General features: G+C 44.1%; 1 protein-coding gene across 1 annotated transcript in view; it reads left to right on the forward strand.

The window, feature by feature from the left end:
• Positions 1-25,179, forward strand: part of LOC124622745 (zinc finger protein 74-like) — a 559,769-nt gene that overhangs the window by 261,745 nt on the left and 272,845 nt on the right. The gene's annotated exons all lie outside the window — the stretch shown is intronic.

Below are 25,179 nucleotides of genomic sequence, written 5' to 3' on the forward strand. Positions count from 1 at the left end.
AGCAGCGCAGATCACGCAGACGGTATTCACTCAATGTCCGAGAATGGAACCCCATAGCGTCTTCAACAAACTTTACACATAATTTCCACCGTTTTCCAAAATGTTTCTCGCTGAACAGCGCCCACCAAAGAATGAAAGGACAAAAGTTTATTGCTTACCACATTCAGCAACAGACATGAGGTGTTGTTAATTTACAGCTTTACGACCAACTCTGTCGTAGAATATTCTGCAGACAGTATCCACATATACCACTGACTGCATCTGTAAGATTCTACAGTTGAGGACATGGAAAACTAACTTTTTTTAAAAAAATGGAGTGTAACTTACCCAGATTACGTCGCTCTCAACCGTATATTTTTACATGCTTAACTCGTTCCAAACTGACATACACTGATTTGTTATCTGTGTCGAAAAGGCGACAGTCGATTTCGACTATCAGTACTCCTGTATAGGCTCATAGTCTGATTGTATGTATCGAACCCGGGACCTAGAAACGACGGAGGGGCTTCGCGCCGCTGCAGCCCTCAGTGGTTCACAACCCCACGACGGTCCACCCACCTCACCGCCGTCACACACACACCGAACAAAGGTTTATTGTGCGATTCGGCCCCCAGCGAAGCCCCTCAGGAACATCTCATACGAGACAAGTGTAGCGCCAAATGTTTGCGTGGTGGAGTAAATATGGTGTACAGCTACGTGAACACAATGCTGGAGCAGTAGTCGCCGACGTAGTGTAAATGAGGCGGAATAAGGGGAACCAGCTTAAAAACCATCCACAGGCTGGTCTGCACACCGGACCTCGACACTAATCCGCCTGGTGGATTCGTGCCGTGGACCAGAACGCCTGCCTGCTCGGGAAGTAGAGCGTTAGACCGCGCGGCTAGCCGGGCGGGCTGGTATGAATGTAGTCGAGGCAGCTAGCAGGCTAGAGGCACTTGAACAAGACAACAGGGACGGACTATCGTGAGTCAAATTACTATCGTCAATCTTACTGAGAAACCAAAACATTAAAAAAAGTCCTCACGTTTCGCACACCGAAGGCCAGTGATAAGTCGAAATGGGGAATGCTCTCCAGGCACATATGTTACATTTCGCTTTTCAGCGACCAACTTAGTCTTGGTTCAAGTGTTAATGGCGCCTTCTCTTTGGGGCTTTCAGTTTCTGAGCTTAAAATAGCTGTTATTTCCCGTTACTAGATGTTTTTGCGTCGTCTTACACTTTACTTCCGTCTTCAACAGCAGTATACGGGGTGTACCGAAAGGTACATTAGAAGGCGTGGTGACTGGTAGACGTGTATCAAGTGAGCATATTTTCTAATAAACGCTTCTTCTTAAACACTTTGTTCGCACGCTGGCGTCCCTGAAATGTGGAGAACGACGCAGGCAGATTCGACAACACTAGCTGGGTTAGGAGTAAAGGAGACAATGTAAATAGTAGTCGCTCTGAGAGTCTTCACGCAATTACAGCGCCCGAAACGCGAGTCGATACACAAACCAACCAATAGAGGCAGCGGAGATCATATTACGTGTACTGTGAAGACGCAGTCCTTACCAGTAGTACTGTTTTACTTGTTACATGACACAGAAAGCAGGCCACAGCCTTAAGTAGACAATAGTAGACTATAGTATTGTTTTGTTTGCCGTAATTTCATGCAATACGTTATTTGCAGTCATTCATGTGGCTATCGTAAAACGAAAATGAATAAATGCAGTCGCTTACACAACTGCACAGCGCACCGACATGCTTCTCGTGAAGGGGCAGCTCAGAAGAATGCAAGAGATGTTTCGCAATATGAACATTTCCCAGACAGGCGTCACATAGTGAATACCACGTTTCCAACTTTCTGAACGTAATGTAGTTAGTCTCATGTACATCTGCTCACACTGCCTACATCCTCCTCCACATTTCAAAGACTCTAGCACGCAAACGAGGTTCTCCAAAATATAAGTTTATTAGAATTTTAAAAATGGCTGCCAGCAGCAGCCTTAAACTTTAAATAAGTGGTGTATACAGACCAATCGGCTGCATAAACTTCTTTGTAATCAACTGCTATCACCTTGATAGGTTCCCGGGAATTACACCGGATAATATTGTAGAAACCGCACAATATTTCAACGAGACAACTGTCCGTGCCCGCCATTCTCAGGTGCTACTGTCGCGTCGCTGATAAGCTCGCCAGTTTATATGCTGGCTTTCCAGAACAGCGCAGGCGCCAGAGGGGCATAACCCCGTCGAAGACTAATCGTAGACAGCGTCGAATACCAGAGCCCTCTGCTTGAGATATGGGTGGCGGTCTGCGGAGGCGCGCCGCGGTGCGGGAAAATGCGGCCGGGAGCGACGGACCCCGCTCGCGCGCGCGAGGTGTTGGCACGCGATTTAAGCATCTACGCTAAGGCTTCCCATCTGCGTTGACTCGGTGCGGTTGTTCAAGTGCGGCTGACGATTCCCTAGTGCCGCCAAGGCTGGCTCCCAGAATTTGCTGAGGTGAAACCCCGTGTCTCTGTTTATTAGGTCACTGCTTATATGTATTTCGACCGCCTCTTTGGTGATGGAGTCCCAGTATGTGGAAGCTTGCGAGAGGATCTTGGTTTCTTCATAATTCATGCCGTGTCCCGTGTCAAGGCAGTGTTCAGCAACCGCAGATTTCTCTGGCTGACCCAACCTCGTGTGACGTTCATGTTGACCGTACGACCCGTCTGGCCAATATAAGACATCCCACTTTGGCAAGGGATTTTGTATATTCCTGGTCTCCTCAGGCCGAGGTTGTCTTTAACAGAGCCCGGCATTGACTGCACTCTTGCTGGAGGCCGGAAAACAAATTTTATCCGGTATTTCTTGAAAATTCTACCCATCTTAAAAGACGTGTCACCGACATACGGTAGAAAAACCAAGCCCGTGGTGTTCTCTGCTTCTTCAGGCTGCTCTTGAGGTTTGGAGCGTGCTGGTCGAAATGCGTTCCGGATCTGCTTCTCGGAGTACCCGTTCTGGGCAAACACAGAGCGGAGATGGCTAAGCTCTGCCGATAAGCTGTCCTGATCCGAGATGGCTCTAGCCCTATGCACTAGCTTAAATCGCGCGCCAACACCTCGCGCGCGCGAACGGAGTCCGTCGCTCCCGGCCGCATTTTCCCGCGCCACGGCGCGCCTCCGCAGACCGCCACCCGTTTCTCCAGCAGAGGGCTCTGGTATTCGACGCTGTCTACGATTAGTCTTCGATGGCGTTATGCCCAGCTGGCGCCTGCGCTGTTCTGGAAAGCCAGCATATAAACTGGCGAGCTTCTCAGCGACGCGACAGTAGCACCTGAACTTGGCGGGCAGTTGTCTCGCTGGAACATTGAGCGGTTTCTACAATATTATCCGGCGTAATTCCCGGGAACCTATCAAGCAGATGCAGCGCCGGGAAAGCCTCAAACAGCACAACTCGTATCAGGTTTCAATACTTCTACGAGTCTGCCCCTCAGAAGGATTAAAACTACATAACTTACTTTACGTTAAAATTATAAGCTTACATAATGTGCTGCAGAGGTTATATCAAACAGAAGAAAATCTTCCATGAAAAGCGAGTGTTTTAGCTCGCAGTGCACGCTAATCATTTTAACGCAGTGTAACTTACGTGGCTCTGTTCCTTCTTCAAAACCTGCTCAAGGCTTTTGACTATTAACTTTATACAACCGATTGGCTCTATACATCATTTATTGATAAGTTTATTAGGACAACATGCTCAAGTGGTACCCATCTATCAACCATTGCGCCTTGTAATATACATTTTGATACAATCTGTACAAATGGCTCTGAGCACTATAGGACTTAACTACTGTGGTCATCAGTCCCCTAGAACTTAGAACTACTTAAACCTAACTAACCTAAGGACATCACACACAGCCATGCCCGAGGCAGGATTCGAACCTGCGACCGTAGCAGTCGCGCGGTTCCGGACTGCGCGCCTAGAGCCGCTAGACCACCGCGGCCGCCTACAATCTGTACACTCCCATAGAAATTGGCTGATGTCACACAAGCTATTACTTCACCTACGATGATACTATCTTTATCAAACTGGAAGCATGGTTGGAGTGTTGTGTTTATTTCCATATGCATGATACGCCTTTCAAATATTTTCAGGTCGTCGGTAACATCCATGCGTGGTGGTTTCTAGCCCTCTCCATTCAGCACACTGTATCCATTTGACTGGAACAGCTGTGTACCTGCAACTCCCTCAGCAGCCGATCCACTATCACATCGACGTCTAGGTCCCTAAACTAACATAGGGAAAGAACTTGGAAGTACTTTGTTAGGAAGATTTTCGCAAACAACAGAGAATTGGAATGCGTGGACAAAGATTTCAACATGACTGTCCAAGAATGCGGTCCCATTGTCGTCAGCACCGCATCATTGCTGCTGTCTCAGAACTGGTTTGTGACTCAAATGTACAAAGGATTTGCTATGAAATGTGGTATTATTAATATTTTGAAAACGTTTCCTTTAAGCAAAGATTTCTAAAACTAATCATGTATATGTTAAACGTATCCTGCAAACTGACTTACAACATTTGACAAAAAGTTTTAAATGTCTGTGGTACGCATAAGTGTGTAACGAAATGAGTACTTGGCCAAGAGTTAACGTAAGTAATTATTACATCCATGACAAAGTGTTAGTGTGTGTGTGTGTGTGTGTGTGTGTGTTGTGTGTTGTGTGTGTGTGTGTGTGTGTGTGTGTGTGTGTGTGTGTGTATGTGTGCGTGCGTGTGTGTGTGTGTGTGTGTGTGTGTGTGTGTGTGTGTAGGAGGGGTTTGGAATGAGCGTTCGTACGATACTCCCTGAATCTTAGAGTATATTGATCTATTACTTATTAATATTTGAAGTCAAATGATTCTCAAAAATGGCCAAAAATTGTAACGTCAAGTTATTATTGTAATGGAATAGTTTCCAATCAGTCAAGCTATATTACGTGAGAATGGAGATTAAACAGCAGCTGGATAGCTTATCAAGACATCGGCCCAATATTTCTTCGAACGCGTTCCCTCCAGATACAATTATTTTGTATAGTACATGCATGGTTACAGAACGTAATTTTTCTATTTAGCTGTCTCATCCGCAAAGTTTTCTGAATAAGACTGCCGATTTCGGCTATCCAGTATCTATCTAGAGAACCTACAATCGAAGTAAAAGAAGAAAGAACTCCTGTCTAATATATTAACAGATTATAAAAAACAGATATTATTATATATATATATATATATATATATATATATATATATATATATATATATATATATACAGTACCGAGAAAATGAGAAATATTTAAAAATAACACGAGTCTAAATTGTCATGCATTTTTCAAGCAGTATATACAGGGTGTCTTTCCTAAGAGTCCTCAGGTATATTTTCTCTGGTGTTTCGGCAGGTATTTGCGATTTAGTTTTAGGACTGCGTAGCTGAAGTGAGCCCAAACAACAGCTGCTTTTCACATGTTTCACGCGACGCCCAATGTGAACGGAAAGCGTCCGTTTGTTTTCCATTACAAAAACAATATCATTTTTAAGGATGAATTTTAGCCATCCACCCTATAGAGAGCTAACAAATTAATCTATTCTGGTATTCCTTTTATGGGTATGTATTCTATTTATTACAGGGAGAGTCAAGACACGAAGAAGAAACAGAAACCCAGCAGCGACTAAGTAGCACTGCACGCTCGGCGGTAGCAGTAAGCATGGGGCAGGGAAATGGTGTCACTGCTGGACCACTGGCTCTTCTTTGAGCTTTACTGTCCCAATTAATACATATAGATGAAACGAATACCGCACTAGAATAATATTGAACCGCTCTGTCGAATGAACACTTAAATTCCGATTTAAAAACTACACTACTCGCCATTAAAATTGCTGCGCCACGAAGATGATGTGCTACAGACGCGAAATTTAACGGACAGGAAGAAGATGCTGTGATATGCAAATGATTAGCTTTTCAGAGCATTCACACAAGGTTGGCTCCGGTGGCGACACCTACGACGTGCTGACATGAGGAAAGTTTCCAACCGATTTCTCATACACAAACAGCAGTTGACCGGCGTTGCCTTGTGAAACGTTGTTGTGCTGCCTCGTGTAAGGAGGAGAAATTCATACCATCACATTTCCGACTTTGATAAAGGTCAGGTTGTAGCCTATCGCGATTGCGGTTTATCGTATCGCGACATTGCTGCTCGCGTTGGTAGACATCCAATGACTGTTAGCAGAATATGGAATCGGTGGGTTCAGGAGCGTAGTACGGAACGCTGTGCTGGATCCCAACGGCCTCGTATCACTAGCAGTCGAGATGACAGGCATCTTATCCGCATGGTTGTCACGGATCGTGCAGCCAGGTCCTGATCTCTGAGTCAACAGGTGGGGACGTTTGCAGGACAACAACCATCTGCACGCACAGTTCGACGACGTTTGCAGCAGCATGGACTATCAGCTCGGAGACCATGGCTGCGGTTACCCTTGACGCTGCGTCCAGGTTCTGTTTACAGCATCATGATGGTCGTAACCGTGTTTGGCGACATCGCGGTGAACGGACATTGGAAGCGTGTATTCGATATCGTCAAACTGGCGTATCACCCGGCGTGATGGTATGGGGTGTTATTGATTACACGTCTCGGTCACCTCTTGTTCGCATTGACCGCACTTTGAATTGTGGACGTTACTTTTCAGATGTGTTACAACCTGTGGCTCTACACTTCATTCGAACCCTGCGAAACCCAACATTTCAGCAGGATAACGCACGACCGCATGTTGCAGGTCCTGTACGGGATACAGAAAATGTTCGACTGCTGCCCTGGCCAGCACATTCTCCTGGTCTCTCACCAATTGAAAACATCTGCTGAATGGTGGCCGAGCAACTGGCTCGTCACAATACGCCAGTCACTACTCTTGATGAACGATATCGTGTTGAAGCTGCATGGGCAGCTCTACCTGTACACGCCATCCAGTCTCTGTTTGACTCCATGCCCCGGCGTATCAAGGCCGTTATTACGGTTAGAGGTTGTTCTGGGTACTGATTTCTCAGGATCTATGCACCGAAATTGCTTGTAAATGCAATCACATGTCAGTTTTAGTACAATGTATTTGTCCAATAAATACCCGTTTATCATCTGCATTTATTCTTGGTGTAGCAATTTTAATAGCCAGCAGTGTATTTGTAAGAGGAAATAAACCGAAGCTTTCTGTTCGCACTGGGCGTTGCGGGAAACGTGTGAAGAGCAGTAGTTGTTTGGGGTGACTCCAGTCACAGAGTCCCAAAAGCGACACTGCAAATATCTCATCAAACACCAGAGAAAATACACCTGACTACTCATAAGAGAAACAGTGATTAGGATGCAAATGCAATCGTAGCGGTCCTTGATGCATGCAAATCATAGAGATAAGCACGGAAACTTGTTATAATAAGATTCATTTAGAGATACCGTAAAATATACTCACAATTGTATTAAAGTAACCAAGAAGCTTTTTCTTTGAAGCCTGTAAGAATCTATTAGTTTTCTAATAATTTATAGGTGATCACAATTAAGCAAATTATTTTAAAAGTAAGAAAACTGATTGCATAAATCATGCTGAGACCGAGGATGTTGTGATGATTTTAAAATTAGTATTTACAAAAGAAAAAAAGGAAAAGCTTAGAGGACATGTGTATTAATCTGTTTCACATTACAGTTTGTATCGTTGTTCGAAAAATAAGTAATAAAATGGGAGTGGAAATCAAACGGGACGTGAAGTTACATAAAAAAGTAATTTACGGCAATATTTCAAGAAATAAATCAGTCAGCATAATTTAAAGTGCGAAGGCACAGAAGTGCGGTGGTCCTCGCTTCGACAAATACTAATTTTAAAGTCATCACAACATATTTTAGCATTATTTGTGAAATCACGCTTTAGTTTTGAAACAATTTGCTAAGTTCTGACCTTCTGTAAATGGTCAGAAAATCAATATATTATTATATGCTTGAATATAAAGGTTTTTGCTGACTGCCATAAAATTGAGAATTTTTTTAGTGCACCTCTAAATGAATGTTATTTTAATTAGTTTGCACATTTATCTGTGCGTTATGCATGTATCAACGACCTCTAGCATTGAATTTAAATCCTATCTATATCCCACTTGTGAAAGCATGAATGCCGCGCGAGGTAGCCGCGTGGTCTAGGGCTTATGTCACGGTTCGCGCGGCTCCCCCCGTCGGAGTTTCGAGTTCTCCCTCGGGCATGGGTGTGTATTGTCCTTACCATAAGTTAGTTTAAGTTACATTAATTAGTGTGTAAGCCTAGGGACCAATGACGTCAGCAGTTTGGTCCCATAGAACCTGCAGTGCAACAGAATGAGAGGCATACTCAAAAATTTTGCGATCAAAGCACTTAAATAAAAAATTGTATAAAGCATATGTTAGATCTGCAGTTACCCATTTTACGGCAGATTTTATCAAACTTCCTGGCAGCGCACACTCCGCTGCAGAGTGAAAATCTCATTCTGGAGATTTTATTAAGTTATAGAATGTGTTAGAAATGTGTTGTTCCATTTCATTAACCGTAGCTTCTGCTGTATTTTGAATGGTAACAAAGCGACCAGTATTAAAATTCCTCATCCTTGCCTGTTAGCGCGTTGTTGTTGTTGTGGTCTTCAGTCCTGAGACTGGTTTGATGCATGCTGGGAAAATACAGAATATGATTTACATCCGAGTTCTTCTAAGCGTCCATTTCTCTCCCAAATTAATCTTAATTATTTACATTAAAACCGACCTTAACAGTGACGCGTTATTGTTGTTTTACGTGCGTATGTTGTATATTTACTGCTACAGGCCACACGTGCCACTCACTGGTGCGCTCAAACGTGCACCGCTGTCGGTATGGCACGAGACGTGTTGCTTCAGATCGTTGAGAACTGAGAGACGAGAGCCTTGAGATGTGCCGGAGAAGCTTCGGCATGTGGGAGTTGCGGGAGAAGCGACGCCTCACGGCTTCTGGGATGTGGACAGCTGCAGTGAGAAGCCGCCACTGTGACTGCTTGCCTTACGAAATCGCACGTCCATCGGACGGTCCATCTCCCTCTAATCTCGCAGACGTGACAAGAGTATCGAAACACTTCTTTTGCTGCAGCCCCCCATCTAACAGCAGGTCAATTATGTTTCCTCTGCGGATCCTTATTAGGTGGCCAGTGTCCCGTCTTCGGAGCAAACCTGTTTTCGTTCCGTTTGCCCTCACAGCATTTTATTCTTCAGCGCGAGATAAAGGCGCCAAGTCAACACAATTAGCACCCCCTCAATTATCTAGAACTGTCTCTTCGAGTTTCCTTATGTCTCGGTTTCTCTAATTTCTTCCAACTGAAATTCGTTGTCTCGTATGTATCAAATACTCGTTTGAGATAATCCTCTCTATAGCTAACGACAACTTTTGTACGCTGCTTATAGTCTATACTACACGTTTGCCTTCTTGTGAATTAACCGTAAATGTCATGGATAAAATCATTCTGATTTCAAATTAAATATACAGGGTGCTACAAAAAGGTACGGCCAAACTTTCAGGAAACATCCCTCACACACAAATAAAGAAAAGATGTTATGTGGACATGTGTCCTGAAACGCTTAATTTCCATGTTAGAGCTCATTTTATTACTTCTTTTCAAATCACATTAATCATGGAATGGAAACAAACAGCAACAGAACGTACCAGCGTGACTTCAAACACTTTGTTACAGGAAATGTTCAAAATGTCCTCCGTTAGCGAGTATACATGCATCCACCCTCCATTGCATGGAATCCCTGATGCGCTGATGCAGCCCTGGAGAATGGCGTATTGTATCACAGCCGTCCACAATACGAGCACGAAGAGTTTCTACATTTGGTACCGGGGTTGCGTAGACAAAAAAATGGTTCAAATGGTTCAAATGGCTCTGAGCACTATGGAACTTAACATCTGTGGTCATCAGTCCCCTAGAACTTAGAACTACTTAAACCTAACTAACCGAAGGACATCACACACATCCATGCCCGAGGCAGGATTCGAACCTGCGACCGTAGCAGTCGCGCGGTTCCGGACTGAGCACCTAGAACCGCGAGACCACCGTGGCCGGCTTGCGTAGACAAGAGCTTCTTTCAAATGCCCCCATAAATGAAAGTCAAGAGGGTTGAGGTCAGGAGAGCGTGGAGGCCATGGAATTGGTCCGCCTCTACCAATCCATCGGTCACCGAATTTGTCGTTGAGAAGCGTACGAACACTTCGACTGAAATGTGCGGGAGCTCCATCGTGAATGAACCACATGTTGCGTCGTACTTGTAATGGCACATGTTCCAGCAGCACAGGTAGAGTATCCCGTACGAAATCATGATAACGTGCTCTACTGAGCGTAGGTGGGAGAACATGGGGCCCAATCAAGACATTACCAACAATGCCTGCCCAAACGTTCACAGAAAATCTGTGTCAACACAAGCACCGAACTCAACATTACCTTCCTTCAGTACATACTGACGGAACTAAAATGAGCTCTAACATGGAAATTAAGCGTTTCCGGACACATGCCCACATAACATCTTTTCTTTATTTGTGTGTGAGGAATGTTTCCTGAAAGTTTGGCCGTACCTTTTTGTAACACCCTGTATAACGCAGAACTAAAAGAAAATCACCATTTTGAAGTCCATGATCACAAGGCAGAGAAAGTAAACACTGACAGAGCTTCATATACCTTGTGTCACGGCGCAGAATACTCCGAGATTTTGTAATTTGGGCCTTCTTGAAGTGAGGCTCAAGGTAGCTTAACTACATCCGCTGCATGGAATATTAGATACAAACCAAGGTAAGAGCACACTGGACTCGCATTCGGGAGGACGACGGTTCAATCCCGTCTCCGGCCATCCTGATTTAGGTTTTCCGTGATTTCCCTAAATCGTTTCAGGCCAATGCCAGGATGGTTCCTTTGAAAGGACACGGCCGATTTCCTTCCCAATCCTTCGCTAACCCGAGCTTGCGCTCCGTCTCTAATGACCTCGTTGTCGACGGGACGTTTAACACCAACCACCACCACCACCACCGAGGTAAGAGCCAATTTTGGCGGCTTAGCGCGGAGATAACACGGACAGCAATGACAACTGTGGTTCGATAACATTCCCCGCGTGGTAACTGATTGTACACTCCTGGAAATGGAAAAAAGAACACATTGACACCGGTGTGTCAGACCCACCATACTTGCTCCGGACACTGCGAGAGGGCTGTACAAGCAATGATCACACGCACGGCACAGCGGACACACCAGGAACCGCGGTGTTGGCCGTCGAATGGCGCTAGCTGCGCAGCATTTGTGCACCGCCGCCGTCAGTGTCAGCCAGTTTTCCGTGGCATACGGAGCTCCATCGCAGTCTTTAACACTGGTAGCATGCCGCGACAGCGTGGACGTGAACCGCATGTGCAGCTGACGGACTTTGAGCGAGGGCGTATAGTGGGCATGCGGGAGGCCGGGTGGACGTACCGCCGAATTGCTCAACACGTGGGGCGTGAGGTCTCCACAGTACATCGATGTTGTCGCCAGTGGTCGGCGGAAGGTGCACGTGCCCGTCGACCTGGGACCGGACCGCAGCGACGCACGGATGCACGCCAAGACCGTAGGATCCTACGCAGTGCCGTAGGGGACCGCACCGCCACTTCCCAGCAAGTTAGGGACACTGTTGCTCCTGGGGTATCGGCGAGGACCATTCGCAACCGTCTCCATGAAGCTGGGCTACGGTCCCGCACACCGTTAGGCCGTCTTCCGCTCACGCCCCAACATCGTGCAGCCCGCCTCCAGTGGTGTCGCGACAGGCGTGAATGGAGGGACGAATGGAGACGTGTCGTCTTCAGCGATGAGAGTCGCTTCTGCCTTGGTGCCAATGATGGTCGTATGCGTGTTTGGCGCCGTGCAGGTGAGCACCACAATCAGGACTTCATACGACCGAGGCACACAGGGCCAACACCCGGCATCATGGTGTGGGGAGCGATCTCCTACACTGGCCGTACACCACTGGTGATCGTCGAGGGGACACTGAATAGTGCACGGTACATCCAAACCGTCATCGAACCCATCGTTCTACCATTCCTAGACCGGCAAGGGAACTTGCTGTTCCAACAGGACAATGCACGTCCGCATGTATCCCGTGCCACCCAACGTGCTCTAGAAGGTGTAAGTCAACTACCCTGGCCAGCAAGATCTCCGGATCTGTCCCCCATTGAGCATGTTTGGGACTGGATGAAGCGTCGTCTCACGCGGTCTGCGCGTCCAGCACGAACGCTGGTCCAACTGAGGCGCCAGGTGGAAATGGCATGGCAAGCCGTTCCACAGGACTACATCCAGCATCTCTGCGATCGTCTCCATGGGAGAATAGCAGCCTGCATTGCTGCGAAAGGTGGATATACACTGTACTAGTGCCGACATTGTGCATGCTCTGTTGCCTGTGTCTATGTGCCTGTGGTTCTGTCAGTGTGATCATGTGATGTATCTGACCCCAGGAATGTGTCAATAAAGTTTCCCCTTCCTGGGACAATGAATTCACGTTCTTATTTCAATTTCCAGGAGTGTATTCATGTCGGGTCGCCAACCGGAACGTATCGTCATTTGGTCACCATCTTGAGATGAGTTGGCCGTCGACTTATCTCGCCGGAACCGAAATCAAATACGTCGCGGCGGCTTCTTTATGCACCGACCGTGGGTTCACAGCCCGTGTGCGAGTATAAATGCCCTCTATCGACAGGCTGTCTCCCGCAGCATAATTCTGCTCCCACCAGCATGCGTCGGTGGCGCGTTGCACGTTTCGAGACGCAGCTTACCCTGGTGACGAAGTTTGTTGAGACGACCATAGCCATAATGTAGCAAATCTGTGATTCATCCAATGAACGGACACGACTCTGTCGATGTACCGACCAACGCCGATGGTTCCGTGCCGACTGCAATTGTGATTGACTATATCATTGGGTCAACGTGTGAACACGTACTGGCAGTCTGCTGCGGAGATCCACGTTCAGACACCAGAGAAGCCTCCGAACCCCACATTCTGTGAAGAGTAGTTGACGTCCAACCATTTAGCACCTAGTGATAGTTTCACTGTCCTTCTACGGCTTTCCGTAGATGCTCATGACAGTATCCCGTGAACATTCGACCAGGTTCTCTTTTCTCTAGATGCTTGTTCACTCGCTCTGCGTAATAATAACCTGCTATTCGTCCTAGTCATTTATCTCAATAGATTTCTCCATTTGCAGTCCATATTGCCGTCAGACTCCGTTTATACACTTCTGTTACCGCGTCACGTGCCCACAACAACGCCGCCAGTGCGTGCTGGCAAACGACGTAAGAATCTACGCAGTTGTCGAAATAGTTATCTCCTTATTCCGTTTTTAAATAGTCGCATGGAGTGAGATTGGTTTAAATGGCATCACATGTTCCTTGTTCCGAGTGTTCATCACCATCGTTATCATGTTGTTGACGGGTCCCGACATGTTTCAGCACTTGTGAAAATGCACCGTGAGACACGGAAAGTGTTACGCCATGGACCACCAGTCCGATATTTAATAAACAGTGTAACGACCGTCATCAACTTGTCGTTATCAAACGATCGAATTTTAATGTCATTCGAAAGTGATGTCAGTCATCAACATCAGGAAGAATAAATATAAATTTTAACCACCCAACCAGCATACCAGTTCTTTTGATATATAATCACTTTTAATTATGATTTGATCGAACTATACAGAACGAATAAAACTAAATGGATGACATTTAAAAAGAAATTCAGCTACTCTTTTATAAAGATGATTTATTGATGCATTTCATTCACTTACATTTTGTGTTGGTTTTAAGTAATTAAAACTTCCCTGTGAAGAATGTTAGAGAGGTAAATCATGTTTCAATGTAGTTAAATTTATCTGAAAATCTTGGCCTCGCTTAATTTACTGTATAGTGGGAGTTCATAAGAGGCTCTGACCCCGATTTTACGAACTGAAATGTTGCCCCATTATATCAAATCTGACACTTGTCTAAGTAAAAGCAATCTGAATGAGAGGGTTTAAGTTTTTGAGTGGCATGGTGTTTCGCAAAGCGCAATGGCATAAAAAAGGATTGTAACAAGAGTCAACTAGGACAAACTGAAATTAGAATGTTCACTGTTGATCTCATGCATCTACTAACGATAAAAATATTCAAATGTGTGTGAAATCTTATGGGACTTAACTGCTAATGTCATCAGTCCCTAAGCTTACACACTACTTAACCTAAATTATCCTAAGAGCAAACACACACACCCATGCCCGAGGGAGGACTCGAACCTCCGCCGGGCTCAGCCGCACAGTCCATGACTGCAGCGCCTAGACCACTCGGCTAATCCCGCGCGGCTACTAACGATACACGTAAACAAGTTGCACCTTATAAATATAATCTGCACAGCCCAAATGATTTTGCCATTTGTGCCCTACATACCCAATAATCTGAAAAAGTCAGAGCACAGATTAACTTGATGCCTTCTTCTCTACTGCCTGTTATCTCAATAACGACGCGTAGCTGAGATTGCTACTTAATACTTTTGCAAACATAACTTAGGGAATACTATTTCTCTCACATTTACATACAATTTTAAAATCAGTGGGTTTCCTGTCGAGGATGAATTTCTTGGGTGAAAACAGGAGCAATTCGGAACAAATGAAAGGATTCATTAGAAAAAGACCAGGCGACAAGATTATAAATTCGTAAGATCCCAACTGCACTCAGACGTAATTAATTATCAGAGTTGATGTAAGAGATAACATACTTAATGTGTGTTGTGAATATAGTAACTCAATGCTACTATTAATATAGCCCAAATATCCACAGCAGGAGAAAACCATTTCCATGATACAGTTCCTTAATGGTAGCTGATTTGCACGCTTGCAACTGAACACTTGTCGCCGCTCTTTGAACAGTGTCCGAGCCGGCACACGAGGGGAAGTGTTTACTAGTTATCGGGAGCTCCAACCTTAGACTCGTTATGGACCTAATTACTCAGAGAGCGCTCAGGATTGTAAAGAAAGCCAGTGTACACTCCCTACGTAAGCTGGGGGGCTCAACCAAGATGTCGAGGCGGACATGCCTGCGGGTATCGACAGTGCAGGGTGCAGTCGTCTGCAAGTTGTGGCTTACATCCCATGAATGATGTCTGCAGCATGGTTTCTCAGGCCATGCTCAATTCATACAGGTAATTGACGGAAGAGGTGAAGGCTGCTGGCATGAAGCGTGGGATGTAAACAGAGCTCGCAATTTGCAGTATTGCTCCCATATTTAATTTTTGAATGCATGGTGGCTGTTCCTTCGAAAGAACAGATCCTGCAGCTGTGGAATACTGTATTAAATTGAAGGGGGACCAGCTGCAACGGGACATTAAGCCTAATAATCAGCGACGAACGAAAATGTGTACGGGATCGGGAATTTCTGCGTCATAGTTGGGGGATTTGTAGGACTCCCCTTGATAGGGCAGGGGTACAACACACAAAGGAAGCACCTTCTCGAGTAGCAGAGTACTTGTGGAGTGGAGGTGAGGTTCTTTTTCAATACGTTCTAGTTTGAGATTCTCTGTTAAACACACGCCAGTCAATGGGCAGCAACAGAAGTCAGACTACGTTTAGACTAAAAGCACTTCTACTGTCAAAATCTTATCAGTAGATAGAAGAAGCATTTGTAACAAATCTCCCGAATTTACTGTCCTCCAGGGACTTTCTTGCGCACAAATTACACTTGGGACCGAGAGGTGGCTGAGACCCGAAGTGAATGGCTCTGAGACTCTGAGATGTTTAGCGAATCTCAGAACGTGTTTCAGAAAGACAGATTAGATACCACAGAAGTGGAGTGGGCTGCGCATTGCAGTTAACAAAAGCATAGTCTCGATTGAGGCCGATATTCAGTATCACAGTGAAGTTATCTGGTTCCGTATAACAGGTATAGGTAAAACCAAGTTAACTGTTAGATGATTTTACTGGCCGCCCACTTGTGCTGTGACAGTTCTAGAGCCATTAAAAAAGCCTACGGTCAGTAGCGCTTAAATCCCTAGTAGGTTAGTAGAGATTTGTGCGTCTGCAAAAAGATCTAGTTGGAGGCGACTTTAAGCAATCGAGTATAGACTGGCATTTATGTGGACTCACTTCACGGTCTACAGACAGACAGTCGTGCGAAGTGCTTTTGTACACTTTTCTGAAAACTGTCTTGAGCAGTAGCTACAAATAGGATGGACCTTACCGACAACGTCAGTATAGAACGAATAGCGATCATGATCTCATAATAGCAACTGTGGCTACGGAAGTTAATAAATCAGTTAACAAGACTAGGAGAGTGTTTCTGCTGAAAGAGCAGATACGCAGTTGTAAGCATCTCAGATACGGAGTAAACTGGCGTCACTAGTAGGATGGGAGTAGAGGAATTATGGGCAAAGTTTAAGCAGACTGTAAATCGTAGTCTGGAGAGCTATGTCCATAGGAAATGGATTAAAGCTGGAAAAGGCAAACCACGGTTTAATAATGAGATTCGGAAAATGCTGCGGAAGCAGAGACTGTTGCAATCTAGGTTCAAAAGAGAACACGCAAACGACGAAATGCAAAGTTTAGTAGAGATTTGTGCGTCTGCAAAAAGATCTATGCTGCAATAGCTTCCACCGTCATACCTTACAGAAAGATCCGGCAGAGAAGCTGAGAAATATTCTGGTCTTTTGTAAAATCGTTAAGTAGTTTTAAATTTCACTTTCAAGACATCCTTTACGCAGGAGAACCGTACAAACATACTGTCGTCTGACCATCGTACAGACCCCCCATGTGGAAGGCGTACCACTAAGCATCCTTGGCGTAGAGAAACAACTGAAAGGGTTGACAACACGTAAGTCATCAGGTCTGGATGGAGTCCCATTTCGGTTTCTCAAGGAGTACTTTACAACATGGGCCCCTTACCTAGCTTACATCTATCGCAGATCTCTCGCGCAAAGCAAAATCCCAAGCGACTGGAAAGAAGGGCAAGTGACTGCTGTATATAAGCAGCACAACAGAACCTACAAAATTACAGACTAATATCCCTAACATCGATTGCTGTGGAATCGTTGACACATTCTCAGTTCGAATATAACAAATTTTCTTGAGGCCCTAAATCTTATGTGCTCGAATCAGCATGGTTTTCGAAAGCATCACTCGTGCCAAACTCAGCTTACCATTTTCTCACATGATATACTGCGAACTATGGATGGAGGGTAACAGGCAGATTCCGTATTTCTAGATTTCCGGAAAGCGTTAGACACGGTGCCCCACTGCAGGCACGTGAGAGCATACAGAACAGGTTCACAGATATGTGAGTGGCTCGTCGGTGAGTACGCATCAGAAACAAGGGTATCATCAGGAGTGCCCCATGGAAGTGTGACAGGACAGCTACTATACTCTCTATACATAAATGATTTGATGGGCAGGGTGGGCAGCTATCTGGACTGGTTTGCTGACAATGCTGTTGTGTACGGTAAGGTTTCCACCCAGAATTGTACTGCTCTAGCAGACTGAAGCTCTTTGAGGGTTGCAGGTGATTGTCGCAGGGTGCATGAATACGCAGCAGGTAAGATGTCATACGCCAAATCAATGTTTTTGAAATTACGTCTGTATTAATAAAAATATTTTCATTTACTTACATTGGAATCCCTGTACGAGCACAGTTTCCGATCCTACTGAAAAAATTTCTAGTGTACCTGCTATCAAACAAATCAGAAAATTAAAATGTTATGGTCTTGCCAGAGCTATGTTGTGCAGTATAGAAATTTACGTGGAATTTGTATTATCTAAATTTATGTTACTGGTGAGAGACGTTCCATTGAAATCCTGAAGCAGCCTGATAACATCGCTAGAGAGGACATTTACACGCTCCGACTTCTTGATTGCCAGCGATTCCAAGAAGAAAAAGACGCTTAAGATCGTAGTGTTGATCTCTCGCTAATTCCTACCACGACCAGCTAAGCAAATAGCGCATTAACCTCACCTTTATGTAATGACATCAGCTTCTCGCTGATTTGTGGTGCCCTGCCAAATACCAGAAAACCGTCTAACCAAGGTACGGTCTGCCACACAGTCCCTCACTCTCTCCTACCTTCAACCGCTGGTGTTTTAGGGTCACTAAAGTTGAAGAAATCTAACCTCGGTGGCCTTATGGGACCATCAGAAACACTCCACTTGAACTGATTTACATACTGAGGAACGCCGCTGCCATTCGACCGAAACGTGAGATATCTTACTACTTTACTATTTTAACGATGATGCACATAGGTGGCTTTTAATTATTTTTACACTGGCTGCCGAAGTCCACGTATTTTAATGTTTGGTGTTTCCTTGAACGATATTTCTAACATTTCTCAAGTTGCAGAAATTAAGCGATCTTTGATCCCTGTATGGCCATAAGGAGGCAGGGAAAAGCAGTACTGTGTGAAGAATGTGAAGAATCGAGGGTCGTCGGAATTACTGATTCAGCACATTCAGGGTGTTTCAAAAATAGTTTTACAAATTTCGGCAACAGGATAATTACACCAAAACAACTAACAATCTTGTAAACATGGGCTTAAAAACGTATACCTTAAGAACTGTGAGCACTTGCTCACCTTCGCTAATGAACCTCATAGCTCTTAAGGTATGTTTTTCGAACCCATGTTCACCACACATTTTTTCCTAGTTTTAATCCATACTACCTCCTCCCAAAATACGAAGACCAAATAGATTCCAGCAGAGGAAATATTTTTAAAGTACCGAAGGTGAACATGGTCTCATACCTCTTAGCATTGCGTCTTCAGACCACGAGTGGCCTACCGGGACCATCCGACCGCCGTCTCATCCTCAGATGACAATGCGGTTAGGAGGGGTGTGGGGTCAACACACCGCTCTCCCGGTCGTTATGATGGTATTCTTGACTGAAGCTGCTACTATTCGGTCGAGTAGCTCCTCAATTGGCATCACGAGGCTGAGTGCACCCCGAAAAATGGCAACAGCGCACGGCGGCTGGATGGACACCCATCAAAGTGCCGACCACCCCCGACAACGCTTAACTTCGGTGATCTCACGGGAACCGGTGTATCCACTGCAGCAAGGCCGTTGCCTCTCATATCTCTTAGAGTATGCAATTTATATTCCATCTTAATTCGACATTTTTTCCTTGTTTTGGTTTAAGTAGCTTGTTCCCAATGTTTTGAGACACCATATATCAGAGTCAAAACGCTCTTCAGCGAAATTAAAAGCAAGTGCTTCAACATCGAGAGAGCAGTTGGAATATTTCTTTTAAATGCAGAGGAGAGAGCGGATAGGTGGGAAGAGTACATTGAAGGCCTCTGCGAGGGGGAGTAATTGTCTGATGACGTCACAGAAGAAAAAAGTGGAGTCGATGTGACACACACAGTAGATTCAGTATTACAGTCGGAACTGAAATCTGCTTTGGAAGGCTTGCGCTAAAAAATGGCAAAATGGATATACAGTATTGCTCCTGAATTTTTAAACTCACTCTTGTTGGTGTGTATAATCTACGTAGTCGGGGCATACCATCAGACTCACGGAACAATATCGTCCACACAATCCTGAAGATAACAAGGGCATTGAAGTACAAAAACTATCGCTCAATTACTTTAACTGCTCATGCATCCAAGTTCCTGCCGGGGATAATATGCAGAAAAATGGAGAGGAAAATGGAGGATCTATTGGATCGTCGTCCAACACACGAAACTTCCGGAAAGATAAAGGTACCAGAGAGACGGTTCTGATATTGTCGTGGATAACTGAAGCAAGAGTTAAGAAAAATCAAGGATTTAACTGGAAAAAGCAAGGCATTCTAATTCTGAGACAAGTAGGTAGGTTGTAGGGAAAGACCAATAATTTACAGCATATACAAGAACCAAAACGAGACAATAAGGTTGGAAGACCGAGAACTGAGTGCTCAGTTAACAAGGCTGTAAGACATGGATGTTGTCTTTCCTCCCTAGTGCTAAATGTATAAATCTAAGAAGCAATAATGGAAATAAAAGGAAGGTTCAAGAGCAGGATCGAAGTTCAGGGTGAAAGGACAACAATTACAAGATTGGCTGCTGACATTACAATCTTTAGTGATACTGAAGAAGATGCACAGAAAGTGTTGAATAAAATGAACTGCCTAATGAATACAAAACACTGACTGAGGGTAAACTGGAAAAAGAGGAAGACAATGAAGATTGTTAGTAGTCAATTGGGCGATAAACTGAACATCAAGATTGGTGATCATGAAATAGAAGAAGGTAAGTAATTCATTAACTTGAAAGCCAAACAACCAATGATGGACGAAGGAAGGAAAACATCAAAACCTGGTTAGTATGGGCAAAGTGCATTCCTGGCCAAGAGAAGTCTGCTGATACCAAACATGAGCCTTAATCTGAAGATGAAATTTCTCAGTAAATGCGTTTGAGGCACAGCAGTATAAAGTAGTGAATCACAGAATATGGAACACCGGAAATGAGGAGAATAGAAGCATCTGAGATGTGTTGCCATCGAAGGTTTTTGAAAGTTCTCCGCGGAATTGACGAAGATTGGGACATGTAGGAAATATGAGATGAAGAGATTGTCACAAGGGAGGAATTCATGGTGGGCCGCTTGAAAAAAAAATTAAGGTAAATGAACGTAAGAAGAGAGACGGAATTTTAGCCGATGGAATTCTGTATATCCCAATCTACAAATCGGGGGAGGGGTGGAGATGAATTGCTATCGCACTGCAGCATTCTTATTAAAAATTTTAAAGTTAAAAGATTCTTTTTTGTTTTGCTGTTTGCTCTGAGATAGCAGTTAATGTGGAACTTCAGTATTTACTACCATGTTTAGATCTGTGGAAACTACCCGTAATTACATCTGTAAAGCAAATTTTCAAACGTCGTTACGACCTACTAAGGTTATATTTATTTTCCTCATAGCTGAAGAGCGTATTAATTAAGACGGAAGCCGGTCATTTTCTGTTAAATCAGAGATGAAAATCCTCGAATAAGGACGTTTTATCGTAATTACTGATCGCGGCATATGCTGCTTCCGACCCTTGTTAAATTTATACAAGAGTATTAGAGGCTATTTACCACAGAAATAGATGATTGGGAAGGTTTTTGAATACCAAGGAATCCAATCAGTGGCAAGAACAAGTGAAAATTTTTGTACGATGTGTGCGATGGAACACCATTTGTAATTCAAGAGCCGTAAGAAAGCTTGCATCACTGGGCAAGGTAGGTCTGTAGGTCAGCTGTCAGGCTTTTTACCTTTAACACTTTTATTCGCCGGCTGTTTGAGATGCGGTACATAAGACAGTTCTTTTTCTTTATTTATTTTCAGTGAACCGTCAACGAGCTAGAAATGGCAAAGAGTGAATCGCAGTTGAGGATATACACCACGAGAATTCAGGTTCCTGCATTAGCCTTACAAACCAAGGGATACATCACGAAATTCTAGATCCGAACCGGAGAATTAGAGCCGTTCTCAATTTGTTTCTAAGACAACATGTACCAGACAAAAACATAAATCCGTAGTTTGTGTTTGTGAGCGTAACAATGTCGATGATTTTTTTCGAGATGTGTAATGTACCTAATGTACCTTCTGCTTTTCTAATCTTTTTGTGTTTTGAGGGCAGACAAATATTTATCTCAAAATGGCTTCTTCAAACAGTGAAAAGCTGATACGTCAGCTTGTTTCATTTACGACTTATTAATTTGAAACACAGACAGCGTCAGATTTACGTAATATCCATATATATTATAAAGGCTGATGTATGTATGTTCCACATCTCCTTCCGAACCACCTATAAGATTCGATCCAAATTTGATATACGTATCACTTACTGTCTGGAAACAACTACTGTGAAGAAAAGATCCGCCTACATATCTGAGGGATAGGAATGGGGGTGAAAAAGTAACGTATCTCATTGCGCGACAATAGGCAGACTATATTCGTCCAGCATTCGGAGTTGAGAGCATTTAGTGACTTGAAACAAGCTTTGAACTTAATTTCAAATTCTTACGAAACTTTTCTCGGCTACACCCCCTCCCTCCTCCCCTCTTGGTATTACTCCTGAATACTTACACCATGTGATATGTTCAGCTTGTTCACCACCAAGAACAACAATTACAATTCTGCGTTCTGGTCCGGTTGTGCCAATCGGTCATCCGACCACCGTGTCATCCTCTATCAGTGGCTTGGATGAGATTTGGAGGGACGTGGGTTGTCGGTTATCTTGGCCTTGTGAAAGGCGCTAACCGAGCCGGACATGCCTTCTGGCAGCCGCAGCGATCTGCATCAGTTGGGACTTCCGAGAGGCAGGTCACTCCCCTTGGTCTCAGATGATGTAATGAAAACTGTCGCGCTGGTGAATAATATGACGAAAAGGTTGGGCTTGGAAAGTCAGCCCTGTTTGTTGGTCCTTTCAAAAAAATTTATAGTGTCAATAAAAATGGGGTTCACCATCTACTAAAGTTAAAGTTTGGTTCCATTCGACTCCAATTTGTTATAAAACCTCTGTGTTAAAAACATCTTATTGAGAGCAGTAACACACAGAGCAAATAAAAAACAACTAATCCTTATGAATAATGATCAGTCTAATCTAATGATTAATTCAGCTGACAAAGGCTGCAGGAAATAAGGAAGAAAGGGATACTCGTTATCTTACAATCACTGATAAAGAGGAACGATAATGGTATTTGCACGGTGAAGGCTCCTACCTTGCCACAGGGCATAGGACGTCATATGCAACTACCGTAACTAACTGGGTCTTTAATGAGCCTTGGAACTTCTGACCAAAAGTATCACGATTCCCGGATCTAGATAGAACTACATACCTACGGAAAGATTAATAACTCTAATTTCGGTCGTCTGTGCTGCAGATTCTCCTTCAGATTTAAGCTGTACGATGGAGAGGTATGGATGACTGCTGACAAATTGGTCAATGGACATCGCGTTCCCTCTCAGAAGTAACCCCATCTCCATTCATAATCACGGATGGAACAGGAGAATGAGTGCGCTCTCGTAGAAGTGTAGTAACCAAATGTTCTTGAAGGTCTGTCGAACCAGAGTGTCCTCAACCGAGCTGTATCCTCTCGGCTCTCCCTCAAGATTACGTAATCTATTTTTTGCCAATGGAAAGACTCCGTTGAATTCTGGACAACGAAACTGTTAGAATCGAAACTTCTAAACTCACCTCGTAGAAATAGTTTCATCAGCTACCCAATAGCTAACATTTGCACGAGCACAGATCCTAAACGTTAACACAAAATTTCCATTCTTCACGGATGTCTTTATTTCCGTCAGTCTGCACTTATCCTGCGTTTGTAATTTTCAGAAAGCAACCACTTTCTTAGGGGCAGCCAATAGAGCTCTTTTCTGAGTTTTATACAACACGAGAGGTCATCCATCACCGGTGAAGATGGCGTCCTGCTGATAGCAACTCGCCTCCACGAAGGCAGGAAAGTAATGATTTAACCATGTCTCTTCCCCTGAAAAAAAAAAAGGACAGAAATATTTATCTGCGAGTGTTGTCTCTCTCTCCTGCTCTCTAGGAAGGCTGCCTGCCACGGCAACTGTGTAAAGCCGTATTCTGACCGATAAGCTTTGAGTTGCGAAAATCGGCAGTGTTCTACACACAGTCAAGTTTTTGCCATTGTTTCAAAGTAGTTCAATGAATTCTCATGCTTTTCTGCCACTGTATTCACGAAAGACGCCTGCAACCACTGGCAGTCCTCATGGAGCCCGTCGAGAAACGGGAAAGCTCCCCCCCCCCTCCACCCCCCTCCCACCCCAACCGCCGGCCGAAGTGGCCGTGCGGTTCTAGGCGCTACAGTCTGGAACCGAGCGACCGCTACGGTCGCAGGTTCGAATCCTGCCTCGGGCATGGATGTGTGTGATGTCCTTAGGTTAGTTAGGTTTAATTAGTTCTAAGTTCTAGGCGACTGATGACCTCCGAAGTTAAGTCGCATATTGCTCAGAGCCATTTTTCCCACCCCAACCCCAGAAGCTACTGTGGAGTCACCGAGCCTCGCCTGTTCCTTCCTTACCTCACTACGCGGCCCAGACATGCGGCTACAGCAAAATTTCACTTGCAATTGCTATCCAATGTGGAGAGAACCTTAAAATGGCAATTGCCAGCTTAATCGTTGCAATCTCAAACGTGGCAATAAAGAGTGCGTATTAAGCTACATTTAGAATGCTTCTGATCGTAGCGTTAATGTTGACTTTTGATGTAGCGTGAAGGGATGCCTGTCTTATGATTCCGATGTAATTTGTATTACTATGTGGCAGTACTGACGAATCCATGAGTTTTATTATCCAACGCCATTGGTTTTCTACTTCTTAGAATGATATTGTAAATGCTTTTATGAACCTGATGATAGTCTGTGGACCGAAACGGGTCGTTCAGTAAGGACATTTTATAAGTAGCTGTTAGCGATAAATCATGACGTTCTTCAAGTAAGTACGGAATGTTAAATCGAATGTTTACGTTCCTCATTTTAACGACACAGTTTAGCACACGTGATGTATTTTTATCGCTTTTATAACCATACCGTATGTCAGTAGTGAATGGTCCACATTTTATTTTTATTTTCGCTTCTGCTATGTGAAATGTAGCAGGACATGTTGAAATGTCGGCTCGACTATCTATTTGAAGTCCAAAAAGCATTTTAGAAGATCAAGACTTCATCAACAGAACTGTTACACGAGAATCTGTAAAAACGATCGTGATAAAATGTAAATAAGAACAGAAAACTTACTGGGACACGTCCTTCGAAAGTTTGGCATCCTAAGATGTATATCGATTTCGCCGTAAACGGATAAAACAGATTAAAGTGAAATGGTTTATGTTGCATCACACCAATAGCTACTCATCTTCTCGGCTCATGTATCTACATGAAGGCCACACCCGAAAGACAAATATTGATGTAACTTGAGTAGACACTTTGTAACTATAAACAGGAAATCAGAGAGTTACCAAAGAACAAAGAAAATGCAGGGAAACTTGGATTTTTAAATCCCACGAAGAACAGAATGCCAACGGTATCACTGTAATTAAAGTCGCTGAGCAATAACTTTTATCTTTCTAATAACAGTCTTTGCAAATGTTGTTTGTGTCACCTGTAAGCTGATAATTTATTTTATTGTGACTTTTCAAGCCATGTATAGTAATTTTGT

This window comes from Schistocerca americana, chromosome 7, assembly GCF_021461395.2.
Source record: "Schistocerca americana isolate TAMUIC-IGC-003095 chromosome 7, iqSchAmer2.1, whole genome shotgun sequence".
Classification (NCBI taxonomy): domain Eukaryota; kingdom Metazoa; phylum Arthropoda; class Insecta; order Orthoptera; family Acrididae; genus Schistocerca; species Schistocerca americana.